Source organism: Mesocricetus auratus, unplaced genomic scaffold, assembly GCF_017639785.1.
Source record: "Mesocricetus auratus isolate SY011 unplaced genomic scaffold, BCM_Maur_2.0 Super-Scaffold_100038, whole genome shotgun sequence".
Taxonomy (NCBI): Eukaryota; Metazoa; Chordata; class Mammalia; order Rodentia; family Cricetidae; genus Mesocricetus; species Mesocricetus auratus.
Window position 1 is genome coordinate 8,352,795 of NW_024429216.1, and position 12,608 is coordinate 8,365,402.

Sequence of the window (12,608 nt, forward strand, 5' to 3'; positions counted from 1 at the left end):
CTCTCTCTCTCTCTCTCTCTCTCTCTCTCTCTCTCTCTCTCTCTCTCTCTCTCTCTCTCTCTCTCTCTCTCTGTGTGTGTGTGCGCGCGCGCGCGCGCGCGCGCGCGCCCATTCGGGAGTAGAACGCGTGTCAGGCTGGGCCACTCTCTGCCTTACTCTCTTGAAATGGGGTCTTTCACAGATGGCCAGGAAGCCCTAGAGCTCCTCCAGTGCCCACCTCCCACAGGCCACTCCCATACGTGGCTTTTTGTGTTTCCCGTATTTTAGATTCAGTCTGGGTGAAGCAACCACAGCCTGTGACACAATGCTTGGCTACCCAGCTACGGTGATCCGGCATGTGAAAATAGACAGATGGCACAGTTGTAGCGACGTCAATGGCTCCTGGAGGAGGCGCCATTCTCCTTGTTTTGCTTGCTCCTTAATACTCAGATATAGAATTAACTCAACATAAAGCATGAAAAGCTACTGCAATAAGGAGCAGGGTCTTTGAATTCTAGATATATTACATGGAAAAGAAGAACGTTCTCTCACAGGCCGCATCACTGATGACTAAGAACGTCATAAGTCGGGGCTGGAGAGACGCCTCAGTGGTTAAAAGCACAGCCTCTCCTTCCAGGGACAGCGGTGCAATTCCCCCCACCCACGTAGTAAGTCATAAGCCTTCAAAAATCATGCTAAAACACAGCTAACACAATGCTTACAATCGAAACCACTGCTGATTGTACAAGGGACACCACTCTCCGCATCCCAATGAATGATGGCTCCTCAGGCTCCCCTCAGTGTCTGGAAGACCTCGGTTCTCTTTCCACCTCTGGGTTTTTACTGCTTCACGGGCTTACTCTTCTTTTTTAAGGCGTAATACCAGTGCTGCTCTCAGCCTTAGTCAGAGCAGCAGCATTTTCCGAGTCTCATAACTGGTCAGAGTTGAGAATGAGTGACTGGTACATGCTCAGTCTATGGGACGTTTGTGTTATCACTTCCCACAGTGCCCAAGGAACATTGCAGAAGAGGGAAGGGGGCAAGTGTGAAAGCCAGAGGATGGGAAGGACCGCTGTAAAGTGCTGACATCTGGATATGACATTGACCAACGTAACCACGACATCACAGGAGCTGTGAAAACAAGACACAAAAGTAGGAGGGGAACCAGTCGGGAAGGAAGGTCTGGGTGGATGTGAGAGAGTAGCAGGGGGAGGTGGATATGTTCAAAATACATTGTGTGTATGAATGGATTGCCAATTATTAGATAAAAATAAGATAATGCCACTGTAAAAGTAGCTCAGGTCTGATCATGGTGATCTGGTCAACCTCTTACTCACCATATAACTCAGGCAGACCTTGAACTTGTTATACCACAGCTGGTGGCATTTCTGCTTCTGGGACTGACTTATCTCACCCAGCAGTTAGCCTTCTGGGTTCATTGGCTTGTGTAGAAGATCCTTCCTTCTTAAGGCAGAATAATGTGTTTGCACACTGCATCCAGATTTACCCACTCACCCACCGAATCCCTTGGATTGTTTCTAATTTTAGCTGTTATGAACAAATGCTGTTTTTTTTTTTAATTTTGTTTGGTGATGCTGAGATTGAACGCAGGGCCTTGCACATTCTACACAAGTGCCCGTCCTTTGGGCTGCACCCCCAGCCCCAGTACACAATGTCTCCAGCTCAGTATGACTGGGATTCATTCATGCTGTGTTTATCAATAGTTAACTGTGACTGAGCCCATTGCCCAAACACATTGCAGTTTGTTTATTCAATTTCTTATGGAGGAACACCTGGGCTTTTCTCTCCTTTGTTGTTGAGGTGGTGGTAGTACTGGAATTTCAGTTTGATTGCTATGAATAAAATTGTTGAAAATGTTTTTGTGCAAGTTTTTTGTGTAGAGAAATGAAGTGAGAAGAGACAGGGAGAGGGAGAGAGTGGGAAAGAGAGAGGGGGAGAATGTAGGGAGGTTGTGGACCACACGCAGGACAGAAGGTCCTGTGGTACCATCTTGGTGTTGAGAGGTAACTTCAGCGAACACAGACTCTTAAAGCCATTAGAAAGTTTTATTTGCTGGCCAGCAGGCTACGCGGGGAACTTACCCAAACTGTGTAGCCCACGCCTCACAGTTCTTTGCCCTTTACACACAAAATCCATATCCTGGTTGATGCACTTCATTTAGCAAAGACACTTAGCAATAAGTGGAGCTCCAGAAACCAAAGAGCAAGGGTAGCGCCTTTAAGGACTTTCCCAGAACTATGGACTTGGATGGAGTAGGTGTTTGTTTTCTTTTCTGGAAGGTGTGGGGATCTATGTGCCAGACTCATAGGTCAGAATGGTGTGTGGGTACCTCTAATATGGTGTCAGTTGTGATAAGGCCTGGGGTCCTGTTACATTGATACTTACATTAACAAATGTGACATCTCTCTCTCTCTCTTTCTCTTTCTTTTTCTCTCTGTCTCTGTCTCTTTCTGTCTGTGTCTGACTCTGTCTCTGTCTGACTCTGTCTCTGTCTGTCTCTGTCTCTGTCTCTCTCTGACTCTCTCTCTCTCTCTCTCTCTCTCTCTCTCACACACACACCCCTTTTTGATAACAACTGGAACTCTATAAGGCTTTCTGCATTCTTACATGATGTTGGGAGAGACCAGACCCTGCAGAGTACCATAATAATCTTAGTCTGCAGTTAGATAACTAACTTCAGGACAGTCAGTTCTCAGCTTGGGACCTAGAAGCTTGGGTTCCCACAATCCACTCTTTGCATGAGCGTCTTTGCACAAGAAGTCCTTCTAGCACTTTGTCTGTCTTCCCTGATTGGTGTCAGCGAAAAGGGTGCTGACACAACTCCAAATATTGGTCCCTGTGCCAGGCAATCCCATGCCACAGTAGCTCAGAGTACAAGCTCACAACTGAGACCAAGAGCAAGTCAGCCTCAATTACAGCAGACCCTGAGCAAGCACCAGCATCCCTGTCCAAGCCTGATTGCAAAGACTAAACGAGTCTCCCTTCCAACTGATTCTATATCCTTGGGGGAGGGGCCTTGAAATCTACCTGGCTCTGAACTTCCCATGTCTAGTAAGTTTCAGTTGGCTTCCTGGATTTTATGGATATGCCTCTTTCCTCTGGAGTGGGGGAGTTTCAATTCAGAAGAAATGTCCATGAGACAGAGACATACCCCTATAAGAGAAATGCTACTGGCCTTTCCTGTTGAGAATCATCATGATGGGAGGGCCATAAGAGCTGGGATAGGCGGGAAGTCTGCAGTGAAGGAGTCTCTCCCAGCTGCATAGGTAAGACAGGAGCAAGGGCAATATCGATGGGCATATTCAGTTGGAAGGAGAAAATTTCATGGGGTTACGTCCAACGACAAAAACTACAGGCAACTAATGGCTGATGGGAGAAAGAAAACCAGCCTCTGCAGGGGTGAGCCTCCTTATTAGGACAGGAATTTGTGTGTCTGTCTCATCTTACATATGGATACACTGAGACTTGCCTGAGGCCACTTGGCTCGGTGTGTGTGTGTGTGTGTGTGTGTGTGTACATGTATGGTGTATGCATGTGGAGGTCAGAGGTTGACCATAGGTGTGTCTTCCTTTATTTCTTCCGTCGTTTTTGTTCATTTGTTCCTTTGAGACAGGCTTTCTCTATTTAATCCTGGTTGTCCTAGAACTATCTATGTAGACCAGATTGGCCACAGAGATCCTCCTGCTCTGCATCCCCTTGGGGTGATTAAAGACGTGCACCACTATGCCTGGCCAACCACCCTATTTTTGGAGACAGGTCTCCTACTGAATGGAGAACTCACAGCTTTGGCTGGGCTGGTTGACCAGTAAGCTCCAGTGGTCAGTCTGTCTCTGTCTTCCCGCACTGGGATTACAGATACCACCAGCATGCTTGATGTTTTACATGTGTCCTGGAGATCAGAGCTCAGCTCCTTGTGTTCACATAGCAAGAACTTCTACCCACTAAGCTATCTCTCCGTCCCGATCCTGGGTTCAAAGGGCAGAGCTGGTGTCAGCACATCAGACTGTCCCTCCGGAGACTTTCACCCCAGCACACACACACAGAGAGAGAGAGAGAGAGAGAGAGAGAGAGAGAGAGAGAGAGAGAGAGAGAGAGAGAGAGAGAGAGAGAAGAGATAGAGAAAGAGAGAGAGAGACAGAGAGAGAGAGAGAGAATATGAACACTCTCTCCTTGTTGAAACCCAACAGCAATGTGCTAGGAGGAGGCCAGACATCTCCAGACATCTCCAGACATCTTGGTTTGGGTACTTAGAAAGTGGAGAAGTAGACCTTGACCATGCCGAGGGCACCTGCCAATCTCCACTGATGTCTTAATTGTATTGCTCTGTGCTTTTGCTGGGAGTTGGAGAGGAGCCCTGACTTTCTCCTCTGGGAAGCTCTACGTGGCTACATGGCTAGAAACTTGGAACATTTGGCCCTGTGATGGTCCTTTTCAGAATATCCCACATGAGAAAGCTAGTCATCCAATCTCTCTGCCCAGGCTAAGAATAAGAGGTGTGGGAAGGGTTTTGCACAGTCCCATTTGGGGTTGTCTTTGTTTTGTGTTTGTGGTCCTAGGGATGGCACCTCATGGCTTCACACATGCTAGGTAAGTCCTCTCTGTCACAGTGATATCTCTCTCTTCCTCTCCTTCCTATTCTCTCTCATTGAGACAAGCTCTCTTGCTAAATCATTTAGCAAATTCTGTCCTTGAGCTCTCTTCAGTCCATTTAGGTGTTGAACATTGAACCCTCTGCCTCATTCTTCTGTCCCGCGCTACTGTCTCTCCAGCAAGAACGATGTGGCACACTTAGGATCCTTCTGCAGAACAGCTTTAATGCATCTTGAGAGGGAGAGCATAAGCTTACAGAGCGGAGACCCCGGGGAGCGAAAAACCCAACCCTTATATAGCCCAGCAGTCCCAGCCTCGGACGTGTCATCTCCTGACTGGCTCCTGCTCGTCAATCCATATGACGCCACGGGGAGAGGCAGAGAGTAAGGGATGGAAAAGTACCAGGCACATGCGCACTCTACTTGTTTGCAGGGCATAACGGCCGGGTGTCGGCACCATCTTGTAACGGAGAATGTGGGGGCGGCTCCCCACATTCTTCCTAATATCTGGGATCACATGCATATACCATGTGCACCATGGGTTTGGCTGAAGGAGATTTTATAAGGCTGGCTTAGTGGACTGAGCAAAAATGGGAAGGCTCTGAAGAGGGAGGAGAAAATGTTTCTTTATGGCCTCTCTTTCCCAAGGCTCCTTCATCATCTTCCTCCAACCCTCTCCAGATTCATGACATCATATAATGACCATCCCCTAAATCTTCCCATGGTCACTGAGTCAGAAGGAGATGGATCTGGACCGAGAACACCTGGAGGCTAGAAGAGACCAGAGGAAAGGGCTTCCAAGGACACAGGGAGCAAGAGAAAGAAACGGGTTGTTGGCTCAAAAGCTAAAAGACGTTAAGTGGAGGAGGTAGGGAATGAAGACATGAGAAAGGGAGGGAGAAACGAATAAACGGGGCCCCAGAGAAACAGGGAGAAGCAGCCCGAGAAAGACACAACATAGGGTTGGGGATTATGGCTCGGTTGGTAGAGTGCTGGTCTAGCGTGCGTGACCTGGGTTGCATTTCCAGCACCGCAAACACTAGGCGTGGTAGTGCACTCCTGCGAGAGGCAAGAAGTTCAGAAGTTCAAGGTCATCCTCTGCCACATGGAGGGTTCAAGGCAAGCCTGGTGTCCATGTGAAAGGGAGGGAGGGAGAAGGAAGGGAGGAAAGGAGGGAGGGAAGGAATGAAGGAAGGAAAGGAGGGAGGGAAGGAATGAAGGAAGGAAGGGAGGGAAGGAAGGAAGGAAGGGAGGGAGGGAGGCACAAAGCACAGAGAACACGTGGAGATGGAAAGAAAGACAGAGGCAGGGGGAGAGGCACAGACAAAGAGACACAGACAAAGAGCGACTTGGAGTTGTGGAAAGTCTTTGACAGGAAGGAACAGAGATTCAAATGCCAGAGCCATTTGAATGGACTAGAGAAAGACAGAATGGGGAAAGCAGGAAGATTGCAATTGGGCTGAATCAGGGAGGAGAGGCATAAACCAATCAGAGGAGCAAGTCCCATGCCAGCTTGACCTCAGAAGCCCTGGGAGCAGCCAGCACAGTCGTTTCTCTGGCTCCTTTTGAGTGTCAGGTCACCGTGAACCAAATCTCCCTTAACCCCAACAACAGGCCTCAACACCATGGGTACAGCCAGTTCTTCATGGCACTGGCTGGATCCCAGATCCGTGCAAGCAGTTCCGCACACCGCAGCTAATCCCATGAGTGGCTCTTCTGTGTAAGTAAGCCCTGTTATTTCTACCACCTTACAAATGCCCAAATAAGACATAGGTGGGGCTAAATCGTATCTCAAAGAGACCTAACTTAATAGTTCAGATTCAACACTGAGATAATGTAGGTAGAATCTGTCATCATGACTCCTGTGCTGAGAATGCTAGAGACATGATCTCCTAGTCTGTAGACATGGGAGATAGCTTGATCTCCTTCTCTGTAGATGTAGGAGCTAGCCTGATCTCCTAGTCTGTAGACATGGGAGATAGCCTGATCTCCTACTCTGTAGACATGGGAGATAGCTTGATTTCCTTTTCTGTAGATGTAGGAGATAGCCTGATCTCCTAATCTGTAGACATGGGAGATAGCCTGATCTCCTACTCTGTAGACATGGGAGATAGCTTGATCTCCTCTGTAGATGTAGGAGATAGCCTGATCTCCTGCTCTGTAGACATGGGAGATAGTCAAGAATCTAAAGATCTTCCAAAGAAATCTATGAACTCCCTGAGACTATTGCGCCCACCTGGAAAAGCTGTGTCCAAGTGTGTTCCCATGTCCAAGTGTGTTCCCATGTCCAAGTGTGTTCCCATGTCCAAGTGTGTTCCCATGTCCAAGTGTGTTCCCATGTCCAAGTGTGTTCCCATGTCCAAGTGTGTTCCCATGTCCAAGTGTGTTCCCATGTCCAAGTGTGTTCCCATGTCCAAGTGTGTTCCCATGTCCAAGTGTGTTCCCATGTCCAAGTGTGTTCCCATGTCCAAGTGTGTTCCCATGTCCAAGTGTGTTCCCATGTCCAAGTGTGTTCACATGTCCAAGTGTGTTCACATCCCTCAAGCACATAGCTATTACTTATTTTGTGAATATCTACTGTGAGCCCACCATGCGCTGGAACTGTTCTAGACAGTGAGAGGTTTACATAAGCAAACAAGGAAAAGCAAACCGCAATAAATTAGTGAACTGAGCCAGGTACACTCCTGTAACACCAGCATTCAGGTTCACAGTTGCAAGAGCAACCAGGACTTCCCTATAAAAATAATAACAATACATAAATGACCCTGTTGTGGGTTGGGGAGATAGCTCAGGCTGTAGAGTACTTAGCACAAAAGTATAAGGACCTGAGTTCAATCCCCAGAACCCACATAGAAAAGCTAGGACTCCTGGCACAATCTTTACGTCACAGAGCTGGGGAAACAGAGGCAGGTGGGTTCCTGGGGTTTGCTGGCCATCAGCCCAGCCTGGTCAGAAGCCCCCAGAGATACGTGAATTACCCTATCTCAAAAGACAAAATGCCCACCGGACAAGCATGAGGGCCTCAGTTCAAATCCCCAGAGACTACATAAATGCTGGAAGCCTTTATCGTTTATTACAGAAGTAGCAATTAATATTCTAAGCATCAACCCACCAAAATTAACTTCTGATGGAGAAAACATACTGGGTGTTTTATATTCTTAATAAGGCCCCCAGAGAAAGGAAATTTCTTTTCCCCGGGGCATCAGCGGTTAGAGCGGCAGCCCCCAATCTCACACTACATAGTCTTAGCTTTTCTGTTTGATACAGCACTGAGAAATCCCCTTTAATCAGTTAACAGCATGTTTTACAGGTCACGTCCCCTCTGAGACTTAAGTTTGCATGGACGTTTTGCAAGCTACATCTTCCCTCTGAGACACGAGGCGTCCGGGTTTTTGTCAAGACCTTTTATTGCTTTCCTGGCTCTGAGAGATATATGTGCCTGATATCCTTGCTATTGCCAGAGAGTTGTTAAATGTGTGTGGACATATAAACGGGAAGCCTTATGGCATAAAAGAGAACTCTTAGAAATACTGATCCACTACCAGATGCCCCATAGATTAACCAGGCCTCCAAACGGACATCCTCGTTCAGGGGGTCTGGAACAGTCCTATCCTGGTTTCCCAGCTATCAGTCTGGGGTCCACGAGCTCCCCCTTGTTCAGGTCAGCTGTCTCTGTGTGTTTCTCCAGCCTGGTCTTGACCCCATTGCTCATCACTCCTCCCTCTCTGCAACTGGATTCCAGGAGTTCAGGTCAGTGTTTAGCTGTGGGTGTCTGCTTCTGCTTCCATCAGCCACTGGATGAAGGCTCTGGGATGGCATTTAAGATAGCCATCAATCATGGAGAGAAAAATTTTAAGGAGAACTTCTAAAGGCAATTTTAAGAGAGAGCTTTTGGGGAAAGAACTTTTGAGGAGAAATCTTAAAGACAGCATTTGAGTGAGAACTTTTGGAAAGAATATTTTTTGAAGAACGAAGAGCCGTGAGAAAAATGATGGTGTGTGAACTGATTTGTTCGCCCTCAGATCGTATTAGTCAGCCTCGGCCAACCTGCTGTCAGCCTCCTGCGTGAACCCTCGATGCACAGAAAAGCGTGACTGTGTGGTGCCTGTAATCTCAGCACACGAGCCCACAGGCCAGGCAGCCTAACTAAAAAAGTGAGAGACCCTCTCTAGGAGGGGGCAGTAGAGGAAGACTCACTGTGCCCTGCTCTGGTCTCCACACGCATACACAAGGGTATGTACATACACACCTCACAGGCATTTGCCGTAAGTGCGCACGCACGCGCGCGCGCGCACACACACACACACACACACACACACACACACGGCAGGGGTGGGGGGGGACCTCTGTCCTCATTTTTCAGAAGGTGCTGTCAGACACTATGCTTGATTATTTTGATTTAATTAATTGCTATGACTATTAATTGGTTATTAATTGTTAATTGATTGTTAATAAGAGTTGTTATTATATTGATCCCGGAAGCTGCCTACCGTGATCTCACCTCAGAGCCTTCTCCTTGTGACTCCCCACACAAAGGGAATGTTTCCCCCATGCCTTCCCACTGTTCAGTCTAAAAAGACAACGACCAGACAGTATCGCCTGCCCTTGCTGCTCTCTTCATAGTATTTACAACTCTGTTGTTTACAAACTGAATGAGAGGACAGAACATGATTTTCTTACTCTTGGATCTTGCTCAAAACTGCCTTAGCATGTGCTTACTAAACATTGGCTGATGAGTAACAAACACTATGTGTAATATTCCTCACAAAGGACCAGGCACACCACACACCTCCCATGTGTAACATCCAATAATCTCTTATTAAAGTAAAGTCCAAAATGTGTTCAGTTTAGCTAATCTTTTATTATGAAGTTTAAGATTCAGGGCCACCCCCCCCAACCTGGGTATCTGAGAGGATGTTGGAGAGTAGATCAGTATTTATTCCTGGCATACCAATGGACTCTGGGAGCCCATTCCACATGGAAGGATGCTCTCTCAGCCTGGACACATGGGGAAGGACCTAGGCCCTACCCGGGATGATATGACAGACTCTGAAAATCCCTCATGGAAGGCCTTACCCTCCCTGGGGAATGGAGTGGGGTGGGGGGTTGGGAGGACTGGGGGACAGGGGAGGAGAGGAGGGAGAGGGAACTGGGAGTAACATGTGTAAAAAGTTAAATAAAAATTATGATAAAAAGATTTTTTCAATTTCTGTGAATAATTGTATCTGAATTTTGAATTGTATCCAATTCACTTTTGGCACGGTAGCCATTTCCTCAATATTAATCCAAAGGTTGTAAGAGTCAGAGGTGGCAGGGGACTTAAAGGAAGCAGAATTTTCCAGACACAGCACGGCAGATGCACACATGAACCCACAGAGGCTGTGACAGCATGCACAGGGCCTGTGCAAGCCAGACAAGTCCCAGCACGGAGGAGGAGCAGTGGACATAAACCCCACCCTAGCCAAGAAGCTGTTCACAACAATGGCTTCTGGGAGAGGGCTTTTCCTCAATGGAGTGACGCTCCAGCCATTCTCTAAGGCTGTCCCCATGCTCAGGGGGAGTTGGCCAAATCAGACTCCACGATTTGTAAATTTTTATTATTACTTTTTATTTTTATTTTTATTTTTTGGTTTTTCGAGACAGGGTTTCTCTGTAGCTTTGGAGGCTGTCCTGGAACTCACTTTGTAGACCAGGCTGGCCTCGAACTCACAGAGATCCGCCTGCCTCTGCCTCCCGAGTGCTGGGATTAAATTACTTTTTATTTTTAAAGCAATCTTGTTTTACATACTAATCCCAGTTCCCTGTCCCTCCCATCCCCCCCCCACCTTCTTCCCCTCTCCCACTCAACTCCTCAGAGAGGGTGAGACCTCCCACGGGGAATCATCGAAGTCTATAACATCTCTTGAGGCAGGACCGAGTCCCTCCCTGCTGTATCTAGGCTGAGCAAGGGTCTTTCCATAGGGAATGGGCTCCAAAAAGCCAGTTCATGCACTAGGGATAAATCCTGGTTCCACTGTCTGCGGCCCCATAGACTGCCCAAGTCCGACAACTGAACCCACGTTTAGAGGGCCTAGTCCAGTCTTACGCAGTGAGTGCCCACAGCTCAGGTCAGCTGTTCCTGTGGGTTTCTCCATCACGGTCTTGACCCCTTTGCTCATCACTCATCCCTCTCTCTGACTGAACTCCAGGAGTCTGATCCAGTGCTTAGCTGTGGATCTCTGCGTCTGCTTCTGTGAGTTACTGGATGGAGGTTCTATGACTACAATTAAGGTAGGCATCAATCTCATTATAAATGGGGAAGGCCAGTCCAGGAACCCTCTCCACTATTGCTTAGATTCTTAACTGGGGTCTTCATTGTGGATTCTGGGTAATTTCCCTAGTGCCAGATTTCTCGATAACCCTATAATGGCTCCCTCTATTAAGGTATCTCTTTCCTTGCTCTCCCTCTCTGTCCTTCCCTCAATGGAACCTTACCAATCTCTCATGATCTCCTACCCCTCCTCCCCTCTCCACTACCCTACCACCCCCCATGCTCCCAATTTACTCAGGAGAGCTTGTCTATTTCCCCTTACTGGGGGACCCATATATGTCTCTCTTACATACCCCACATTTTTTGTGGCTTTTTTTTAAAGATAGAAGATGAAGTTGGTTGGGTAGGGAACGGAGGAAAGTCTGTGAGAGGTTGGGGTGGGCAGGGAAGAATATGATTTTCAAAATACTTTATGAATGAAGGGAGCACGCAAAAGCAGGTTGGCTGTTTTGACTTCAGGCTCCATTTTACCTGCAAGGTGAAATAATGGTCAGGTTCCCAAGCCCCAGAGGAGCTGAGAACTTTCTAGTGGCTGACCAACCTCCTCCTTACACCATAGAAACTGGTTATGCGTCTTTAGTTCTCTAGAAACATCGTGGCTGTTCCTAACCACAGAAGGAGCAAAAGAATCTGATTGGTTGGACTGAAAGGCTTGCACTGTGTGTCAGCTGGCAATGATGGAACACATAAGGAAGTCCCTGGTGTCTAAATTCTGACTGGTGAAAATTGTAACTGTAACTTGGCAACAAATGTTTGTGATTTTTGTGCTTATAAAGCCCACCTCTGCCTCGTTTTGGGGCAGGAGAAACAAGGCTCCGGAGTCCTTGTCCTGCAGCCCTGGTCGACCCTCTTATGGGGTGATTTCATAAAAACTTTGGAGCCCATAGGCACTGTCTCTCTCCTTCCTCATGGTGCATGATGAGCTAGGTGTAACAATGAAATTCTCAACAAGTAAATTATTTTTTAAAAAAGAAATAGCTTGATTGGCTGCAGTTGGCTTCCTATGGAAATTTGGTCTAGTCAATTGTCAGTCTGTGATTGGCTGAGACTCAGTTGCTTGGTTACTCCAGAGTATATTCTTAGGTTGTCATTTTATTTGCCCACCAAGCAGGGTAGGGCTTACTTTATGCAAAGACCATTTTTAATCAATCTTTATCACCTTGGCATGTATGCACACAGGCCAATTTTTTCTATATAGCCCTCCCAACGACCATTGGAGGCAGAGATTAATTATAGATGTGGAAAGTAGCAGCTCAGTTTTTTAAAACTTGCTTCAACTCAATGCAACTAGAAAGTGCCAAGTTCCAGATGCAAACTCAGATTCTTGGCTCCCAACTCTGTTCTTTGCCACTCTGCTGGGTATGTAACACTGTTCCGATCCCAGCTTGCCATGATGAGGCCACACCCAATACTGTAGTAAGACCTGATTAACAAGCCTCTGTAACTCTGTGTGGAGATTTTAATGTAGAGACAGGATGACAAAAAAAGGTGAATATGGAGCTGGAAGGATGGCTCAGTGGTTAAGAGCATGTGTTGCTCTTGCAGAGGACCCGGGTTCAGTTCCCAGCACCCACATGGTGGCTCACAACCATCTGTAACCCCAGTTCTTGGGGATCCAATATGCACACATGCGGTGCACATACATGCATGCATGCATGCAGGCAAAACATTCTTACACATAAAATAAAAACAAGTAACTCTAAAAACTA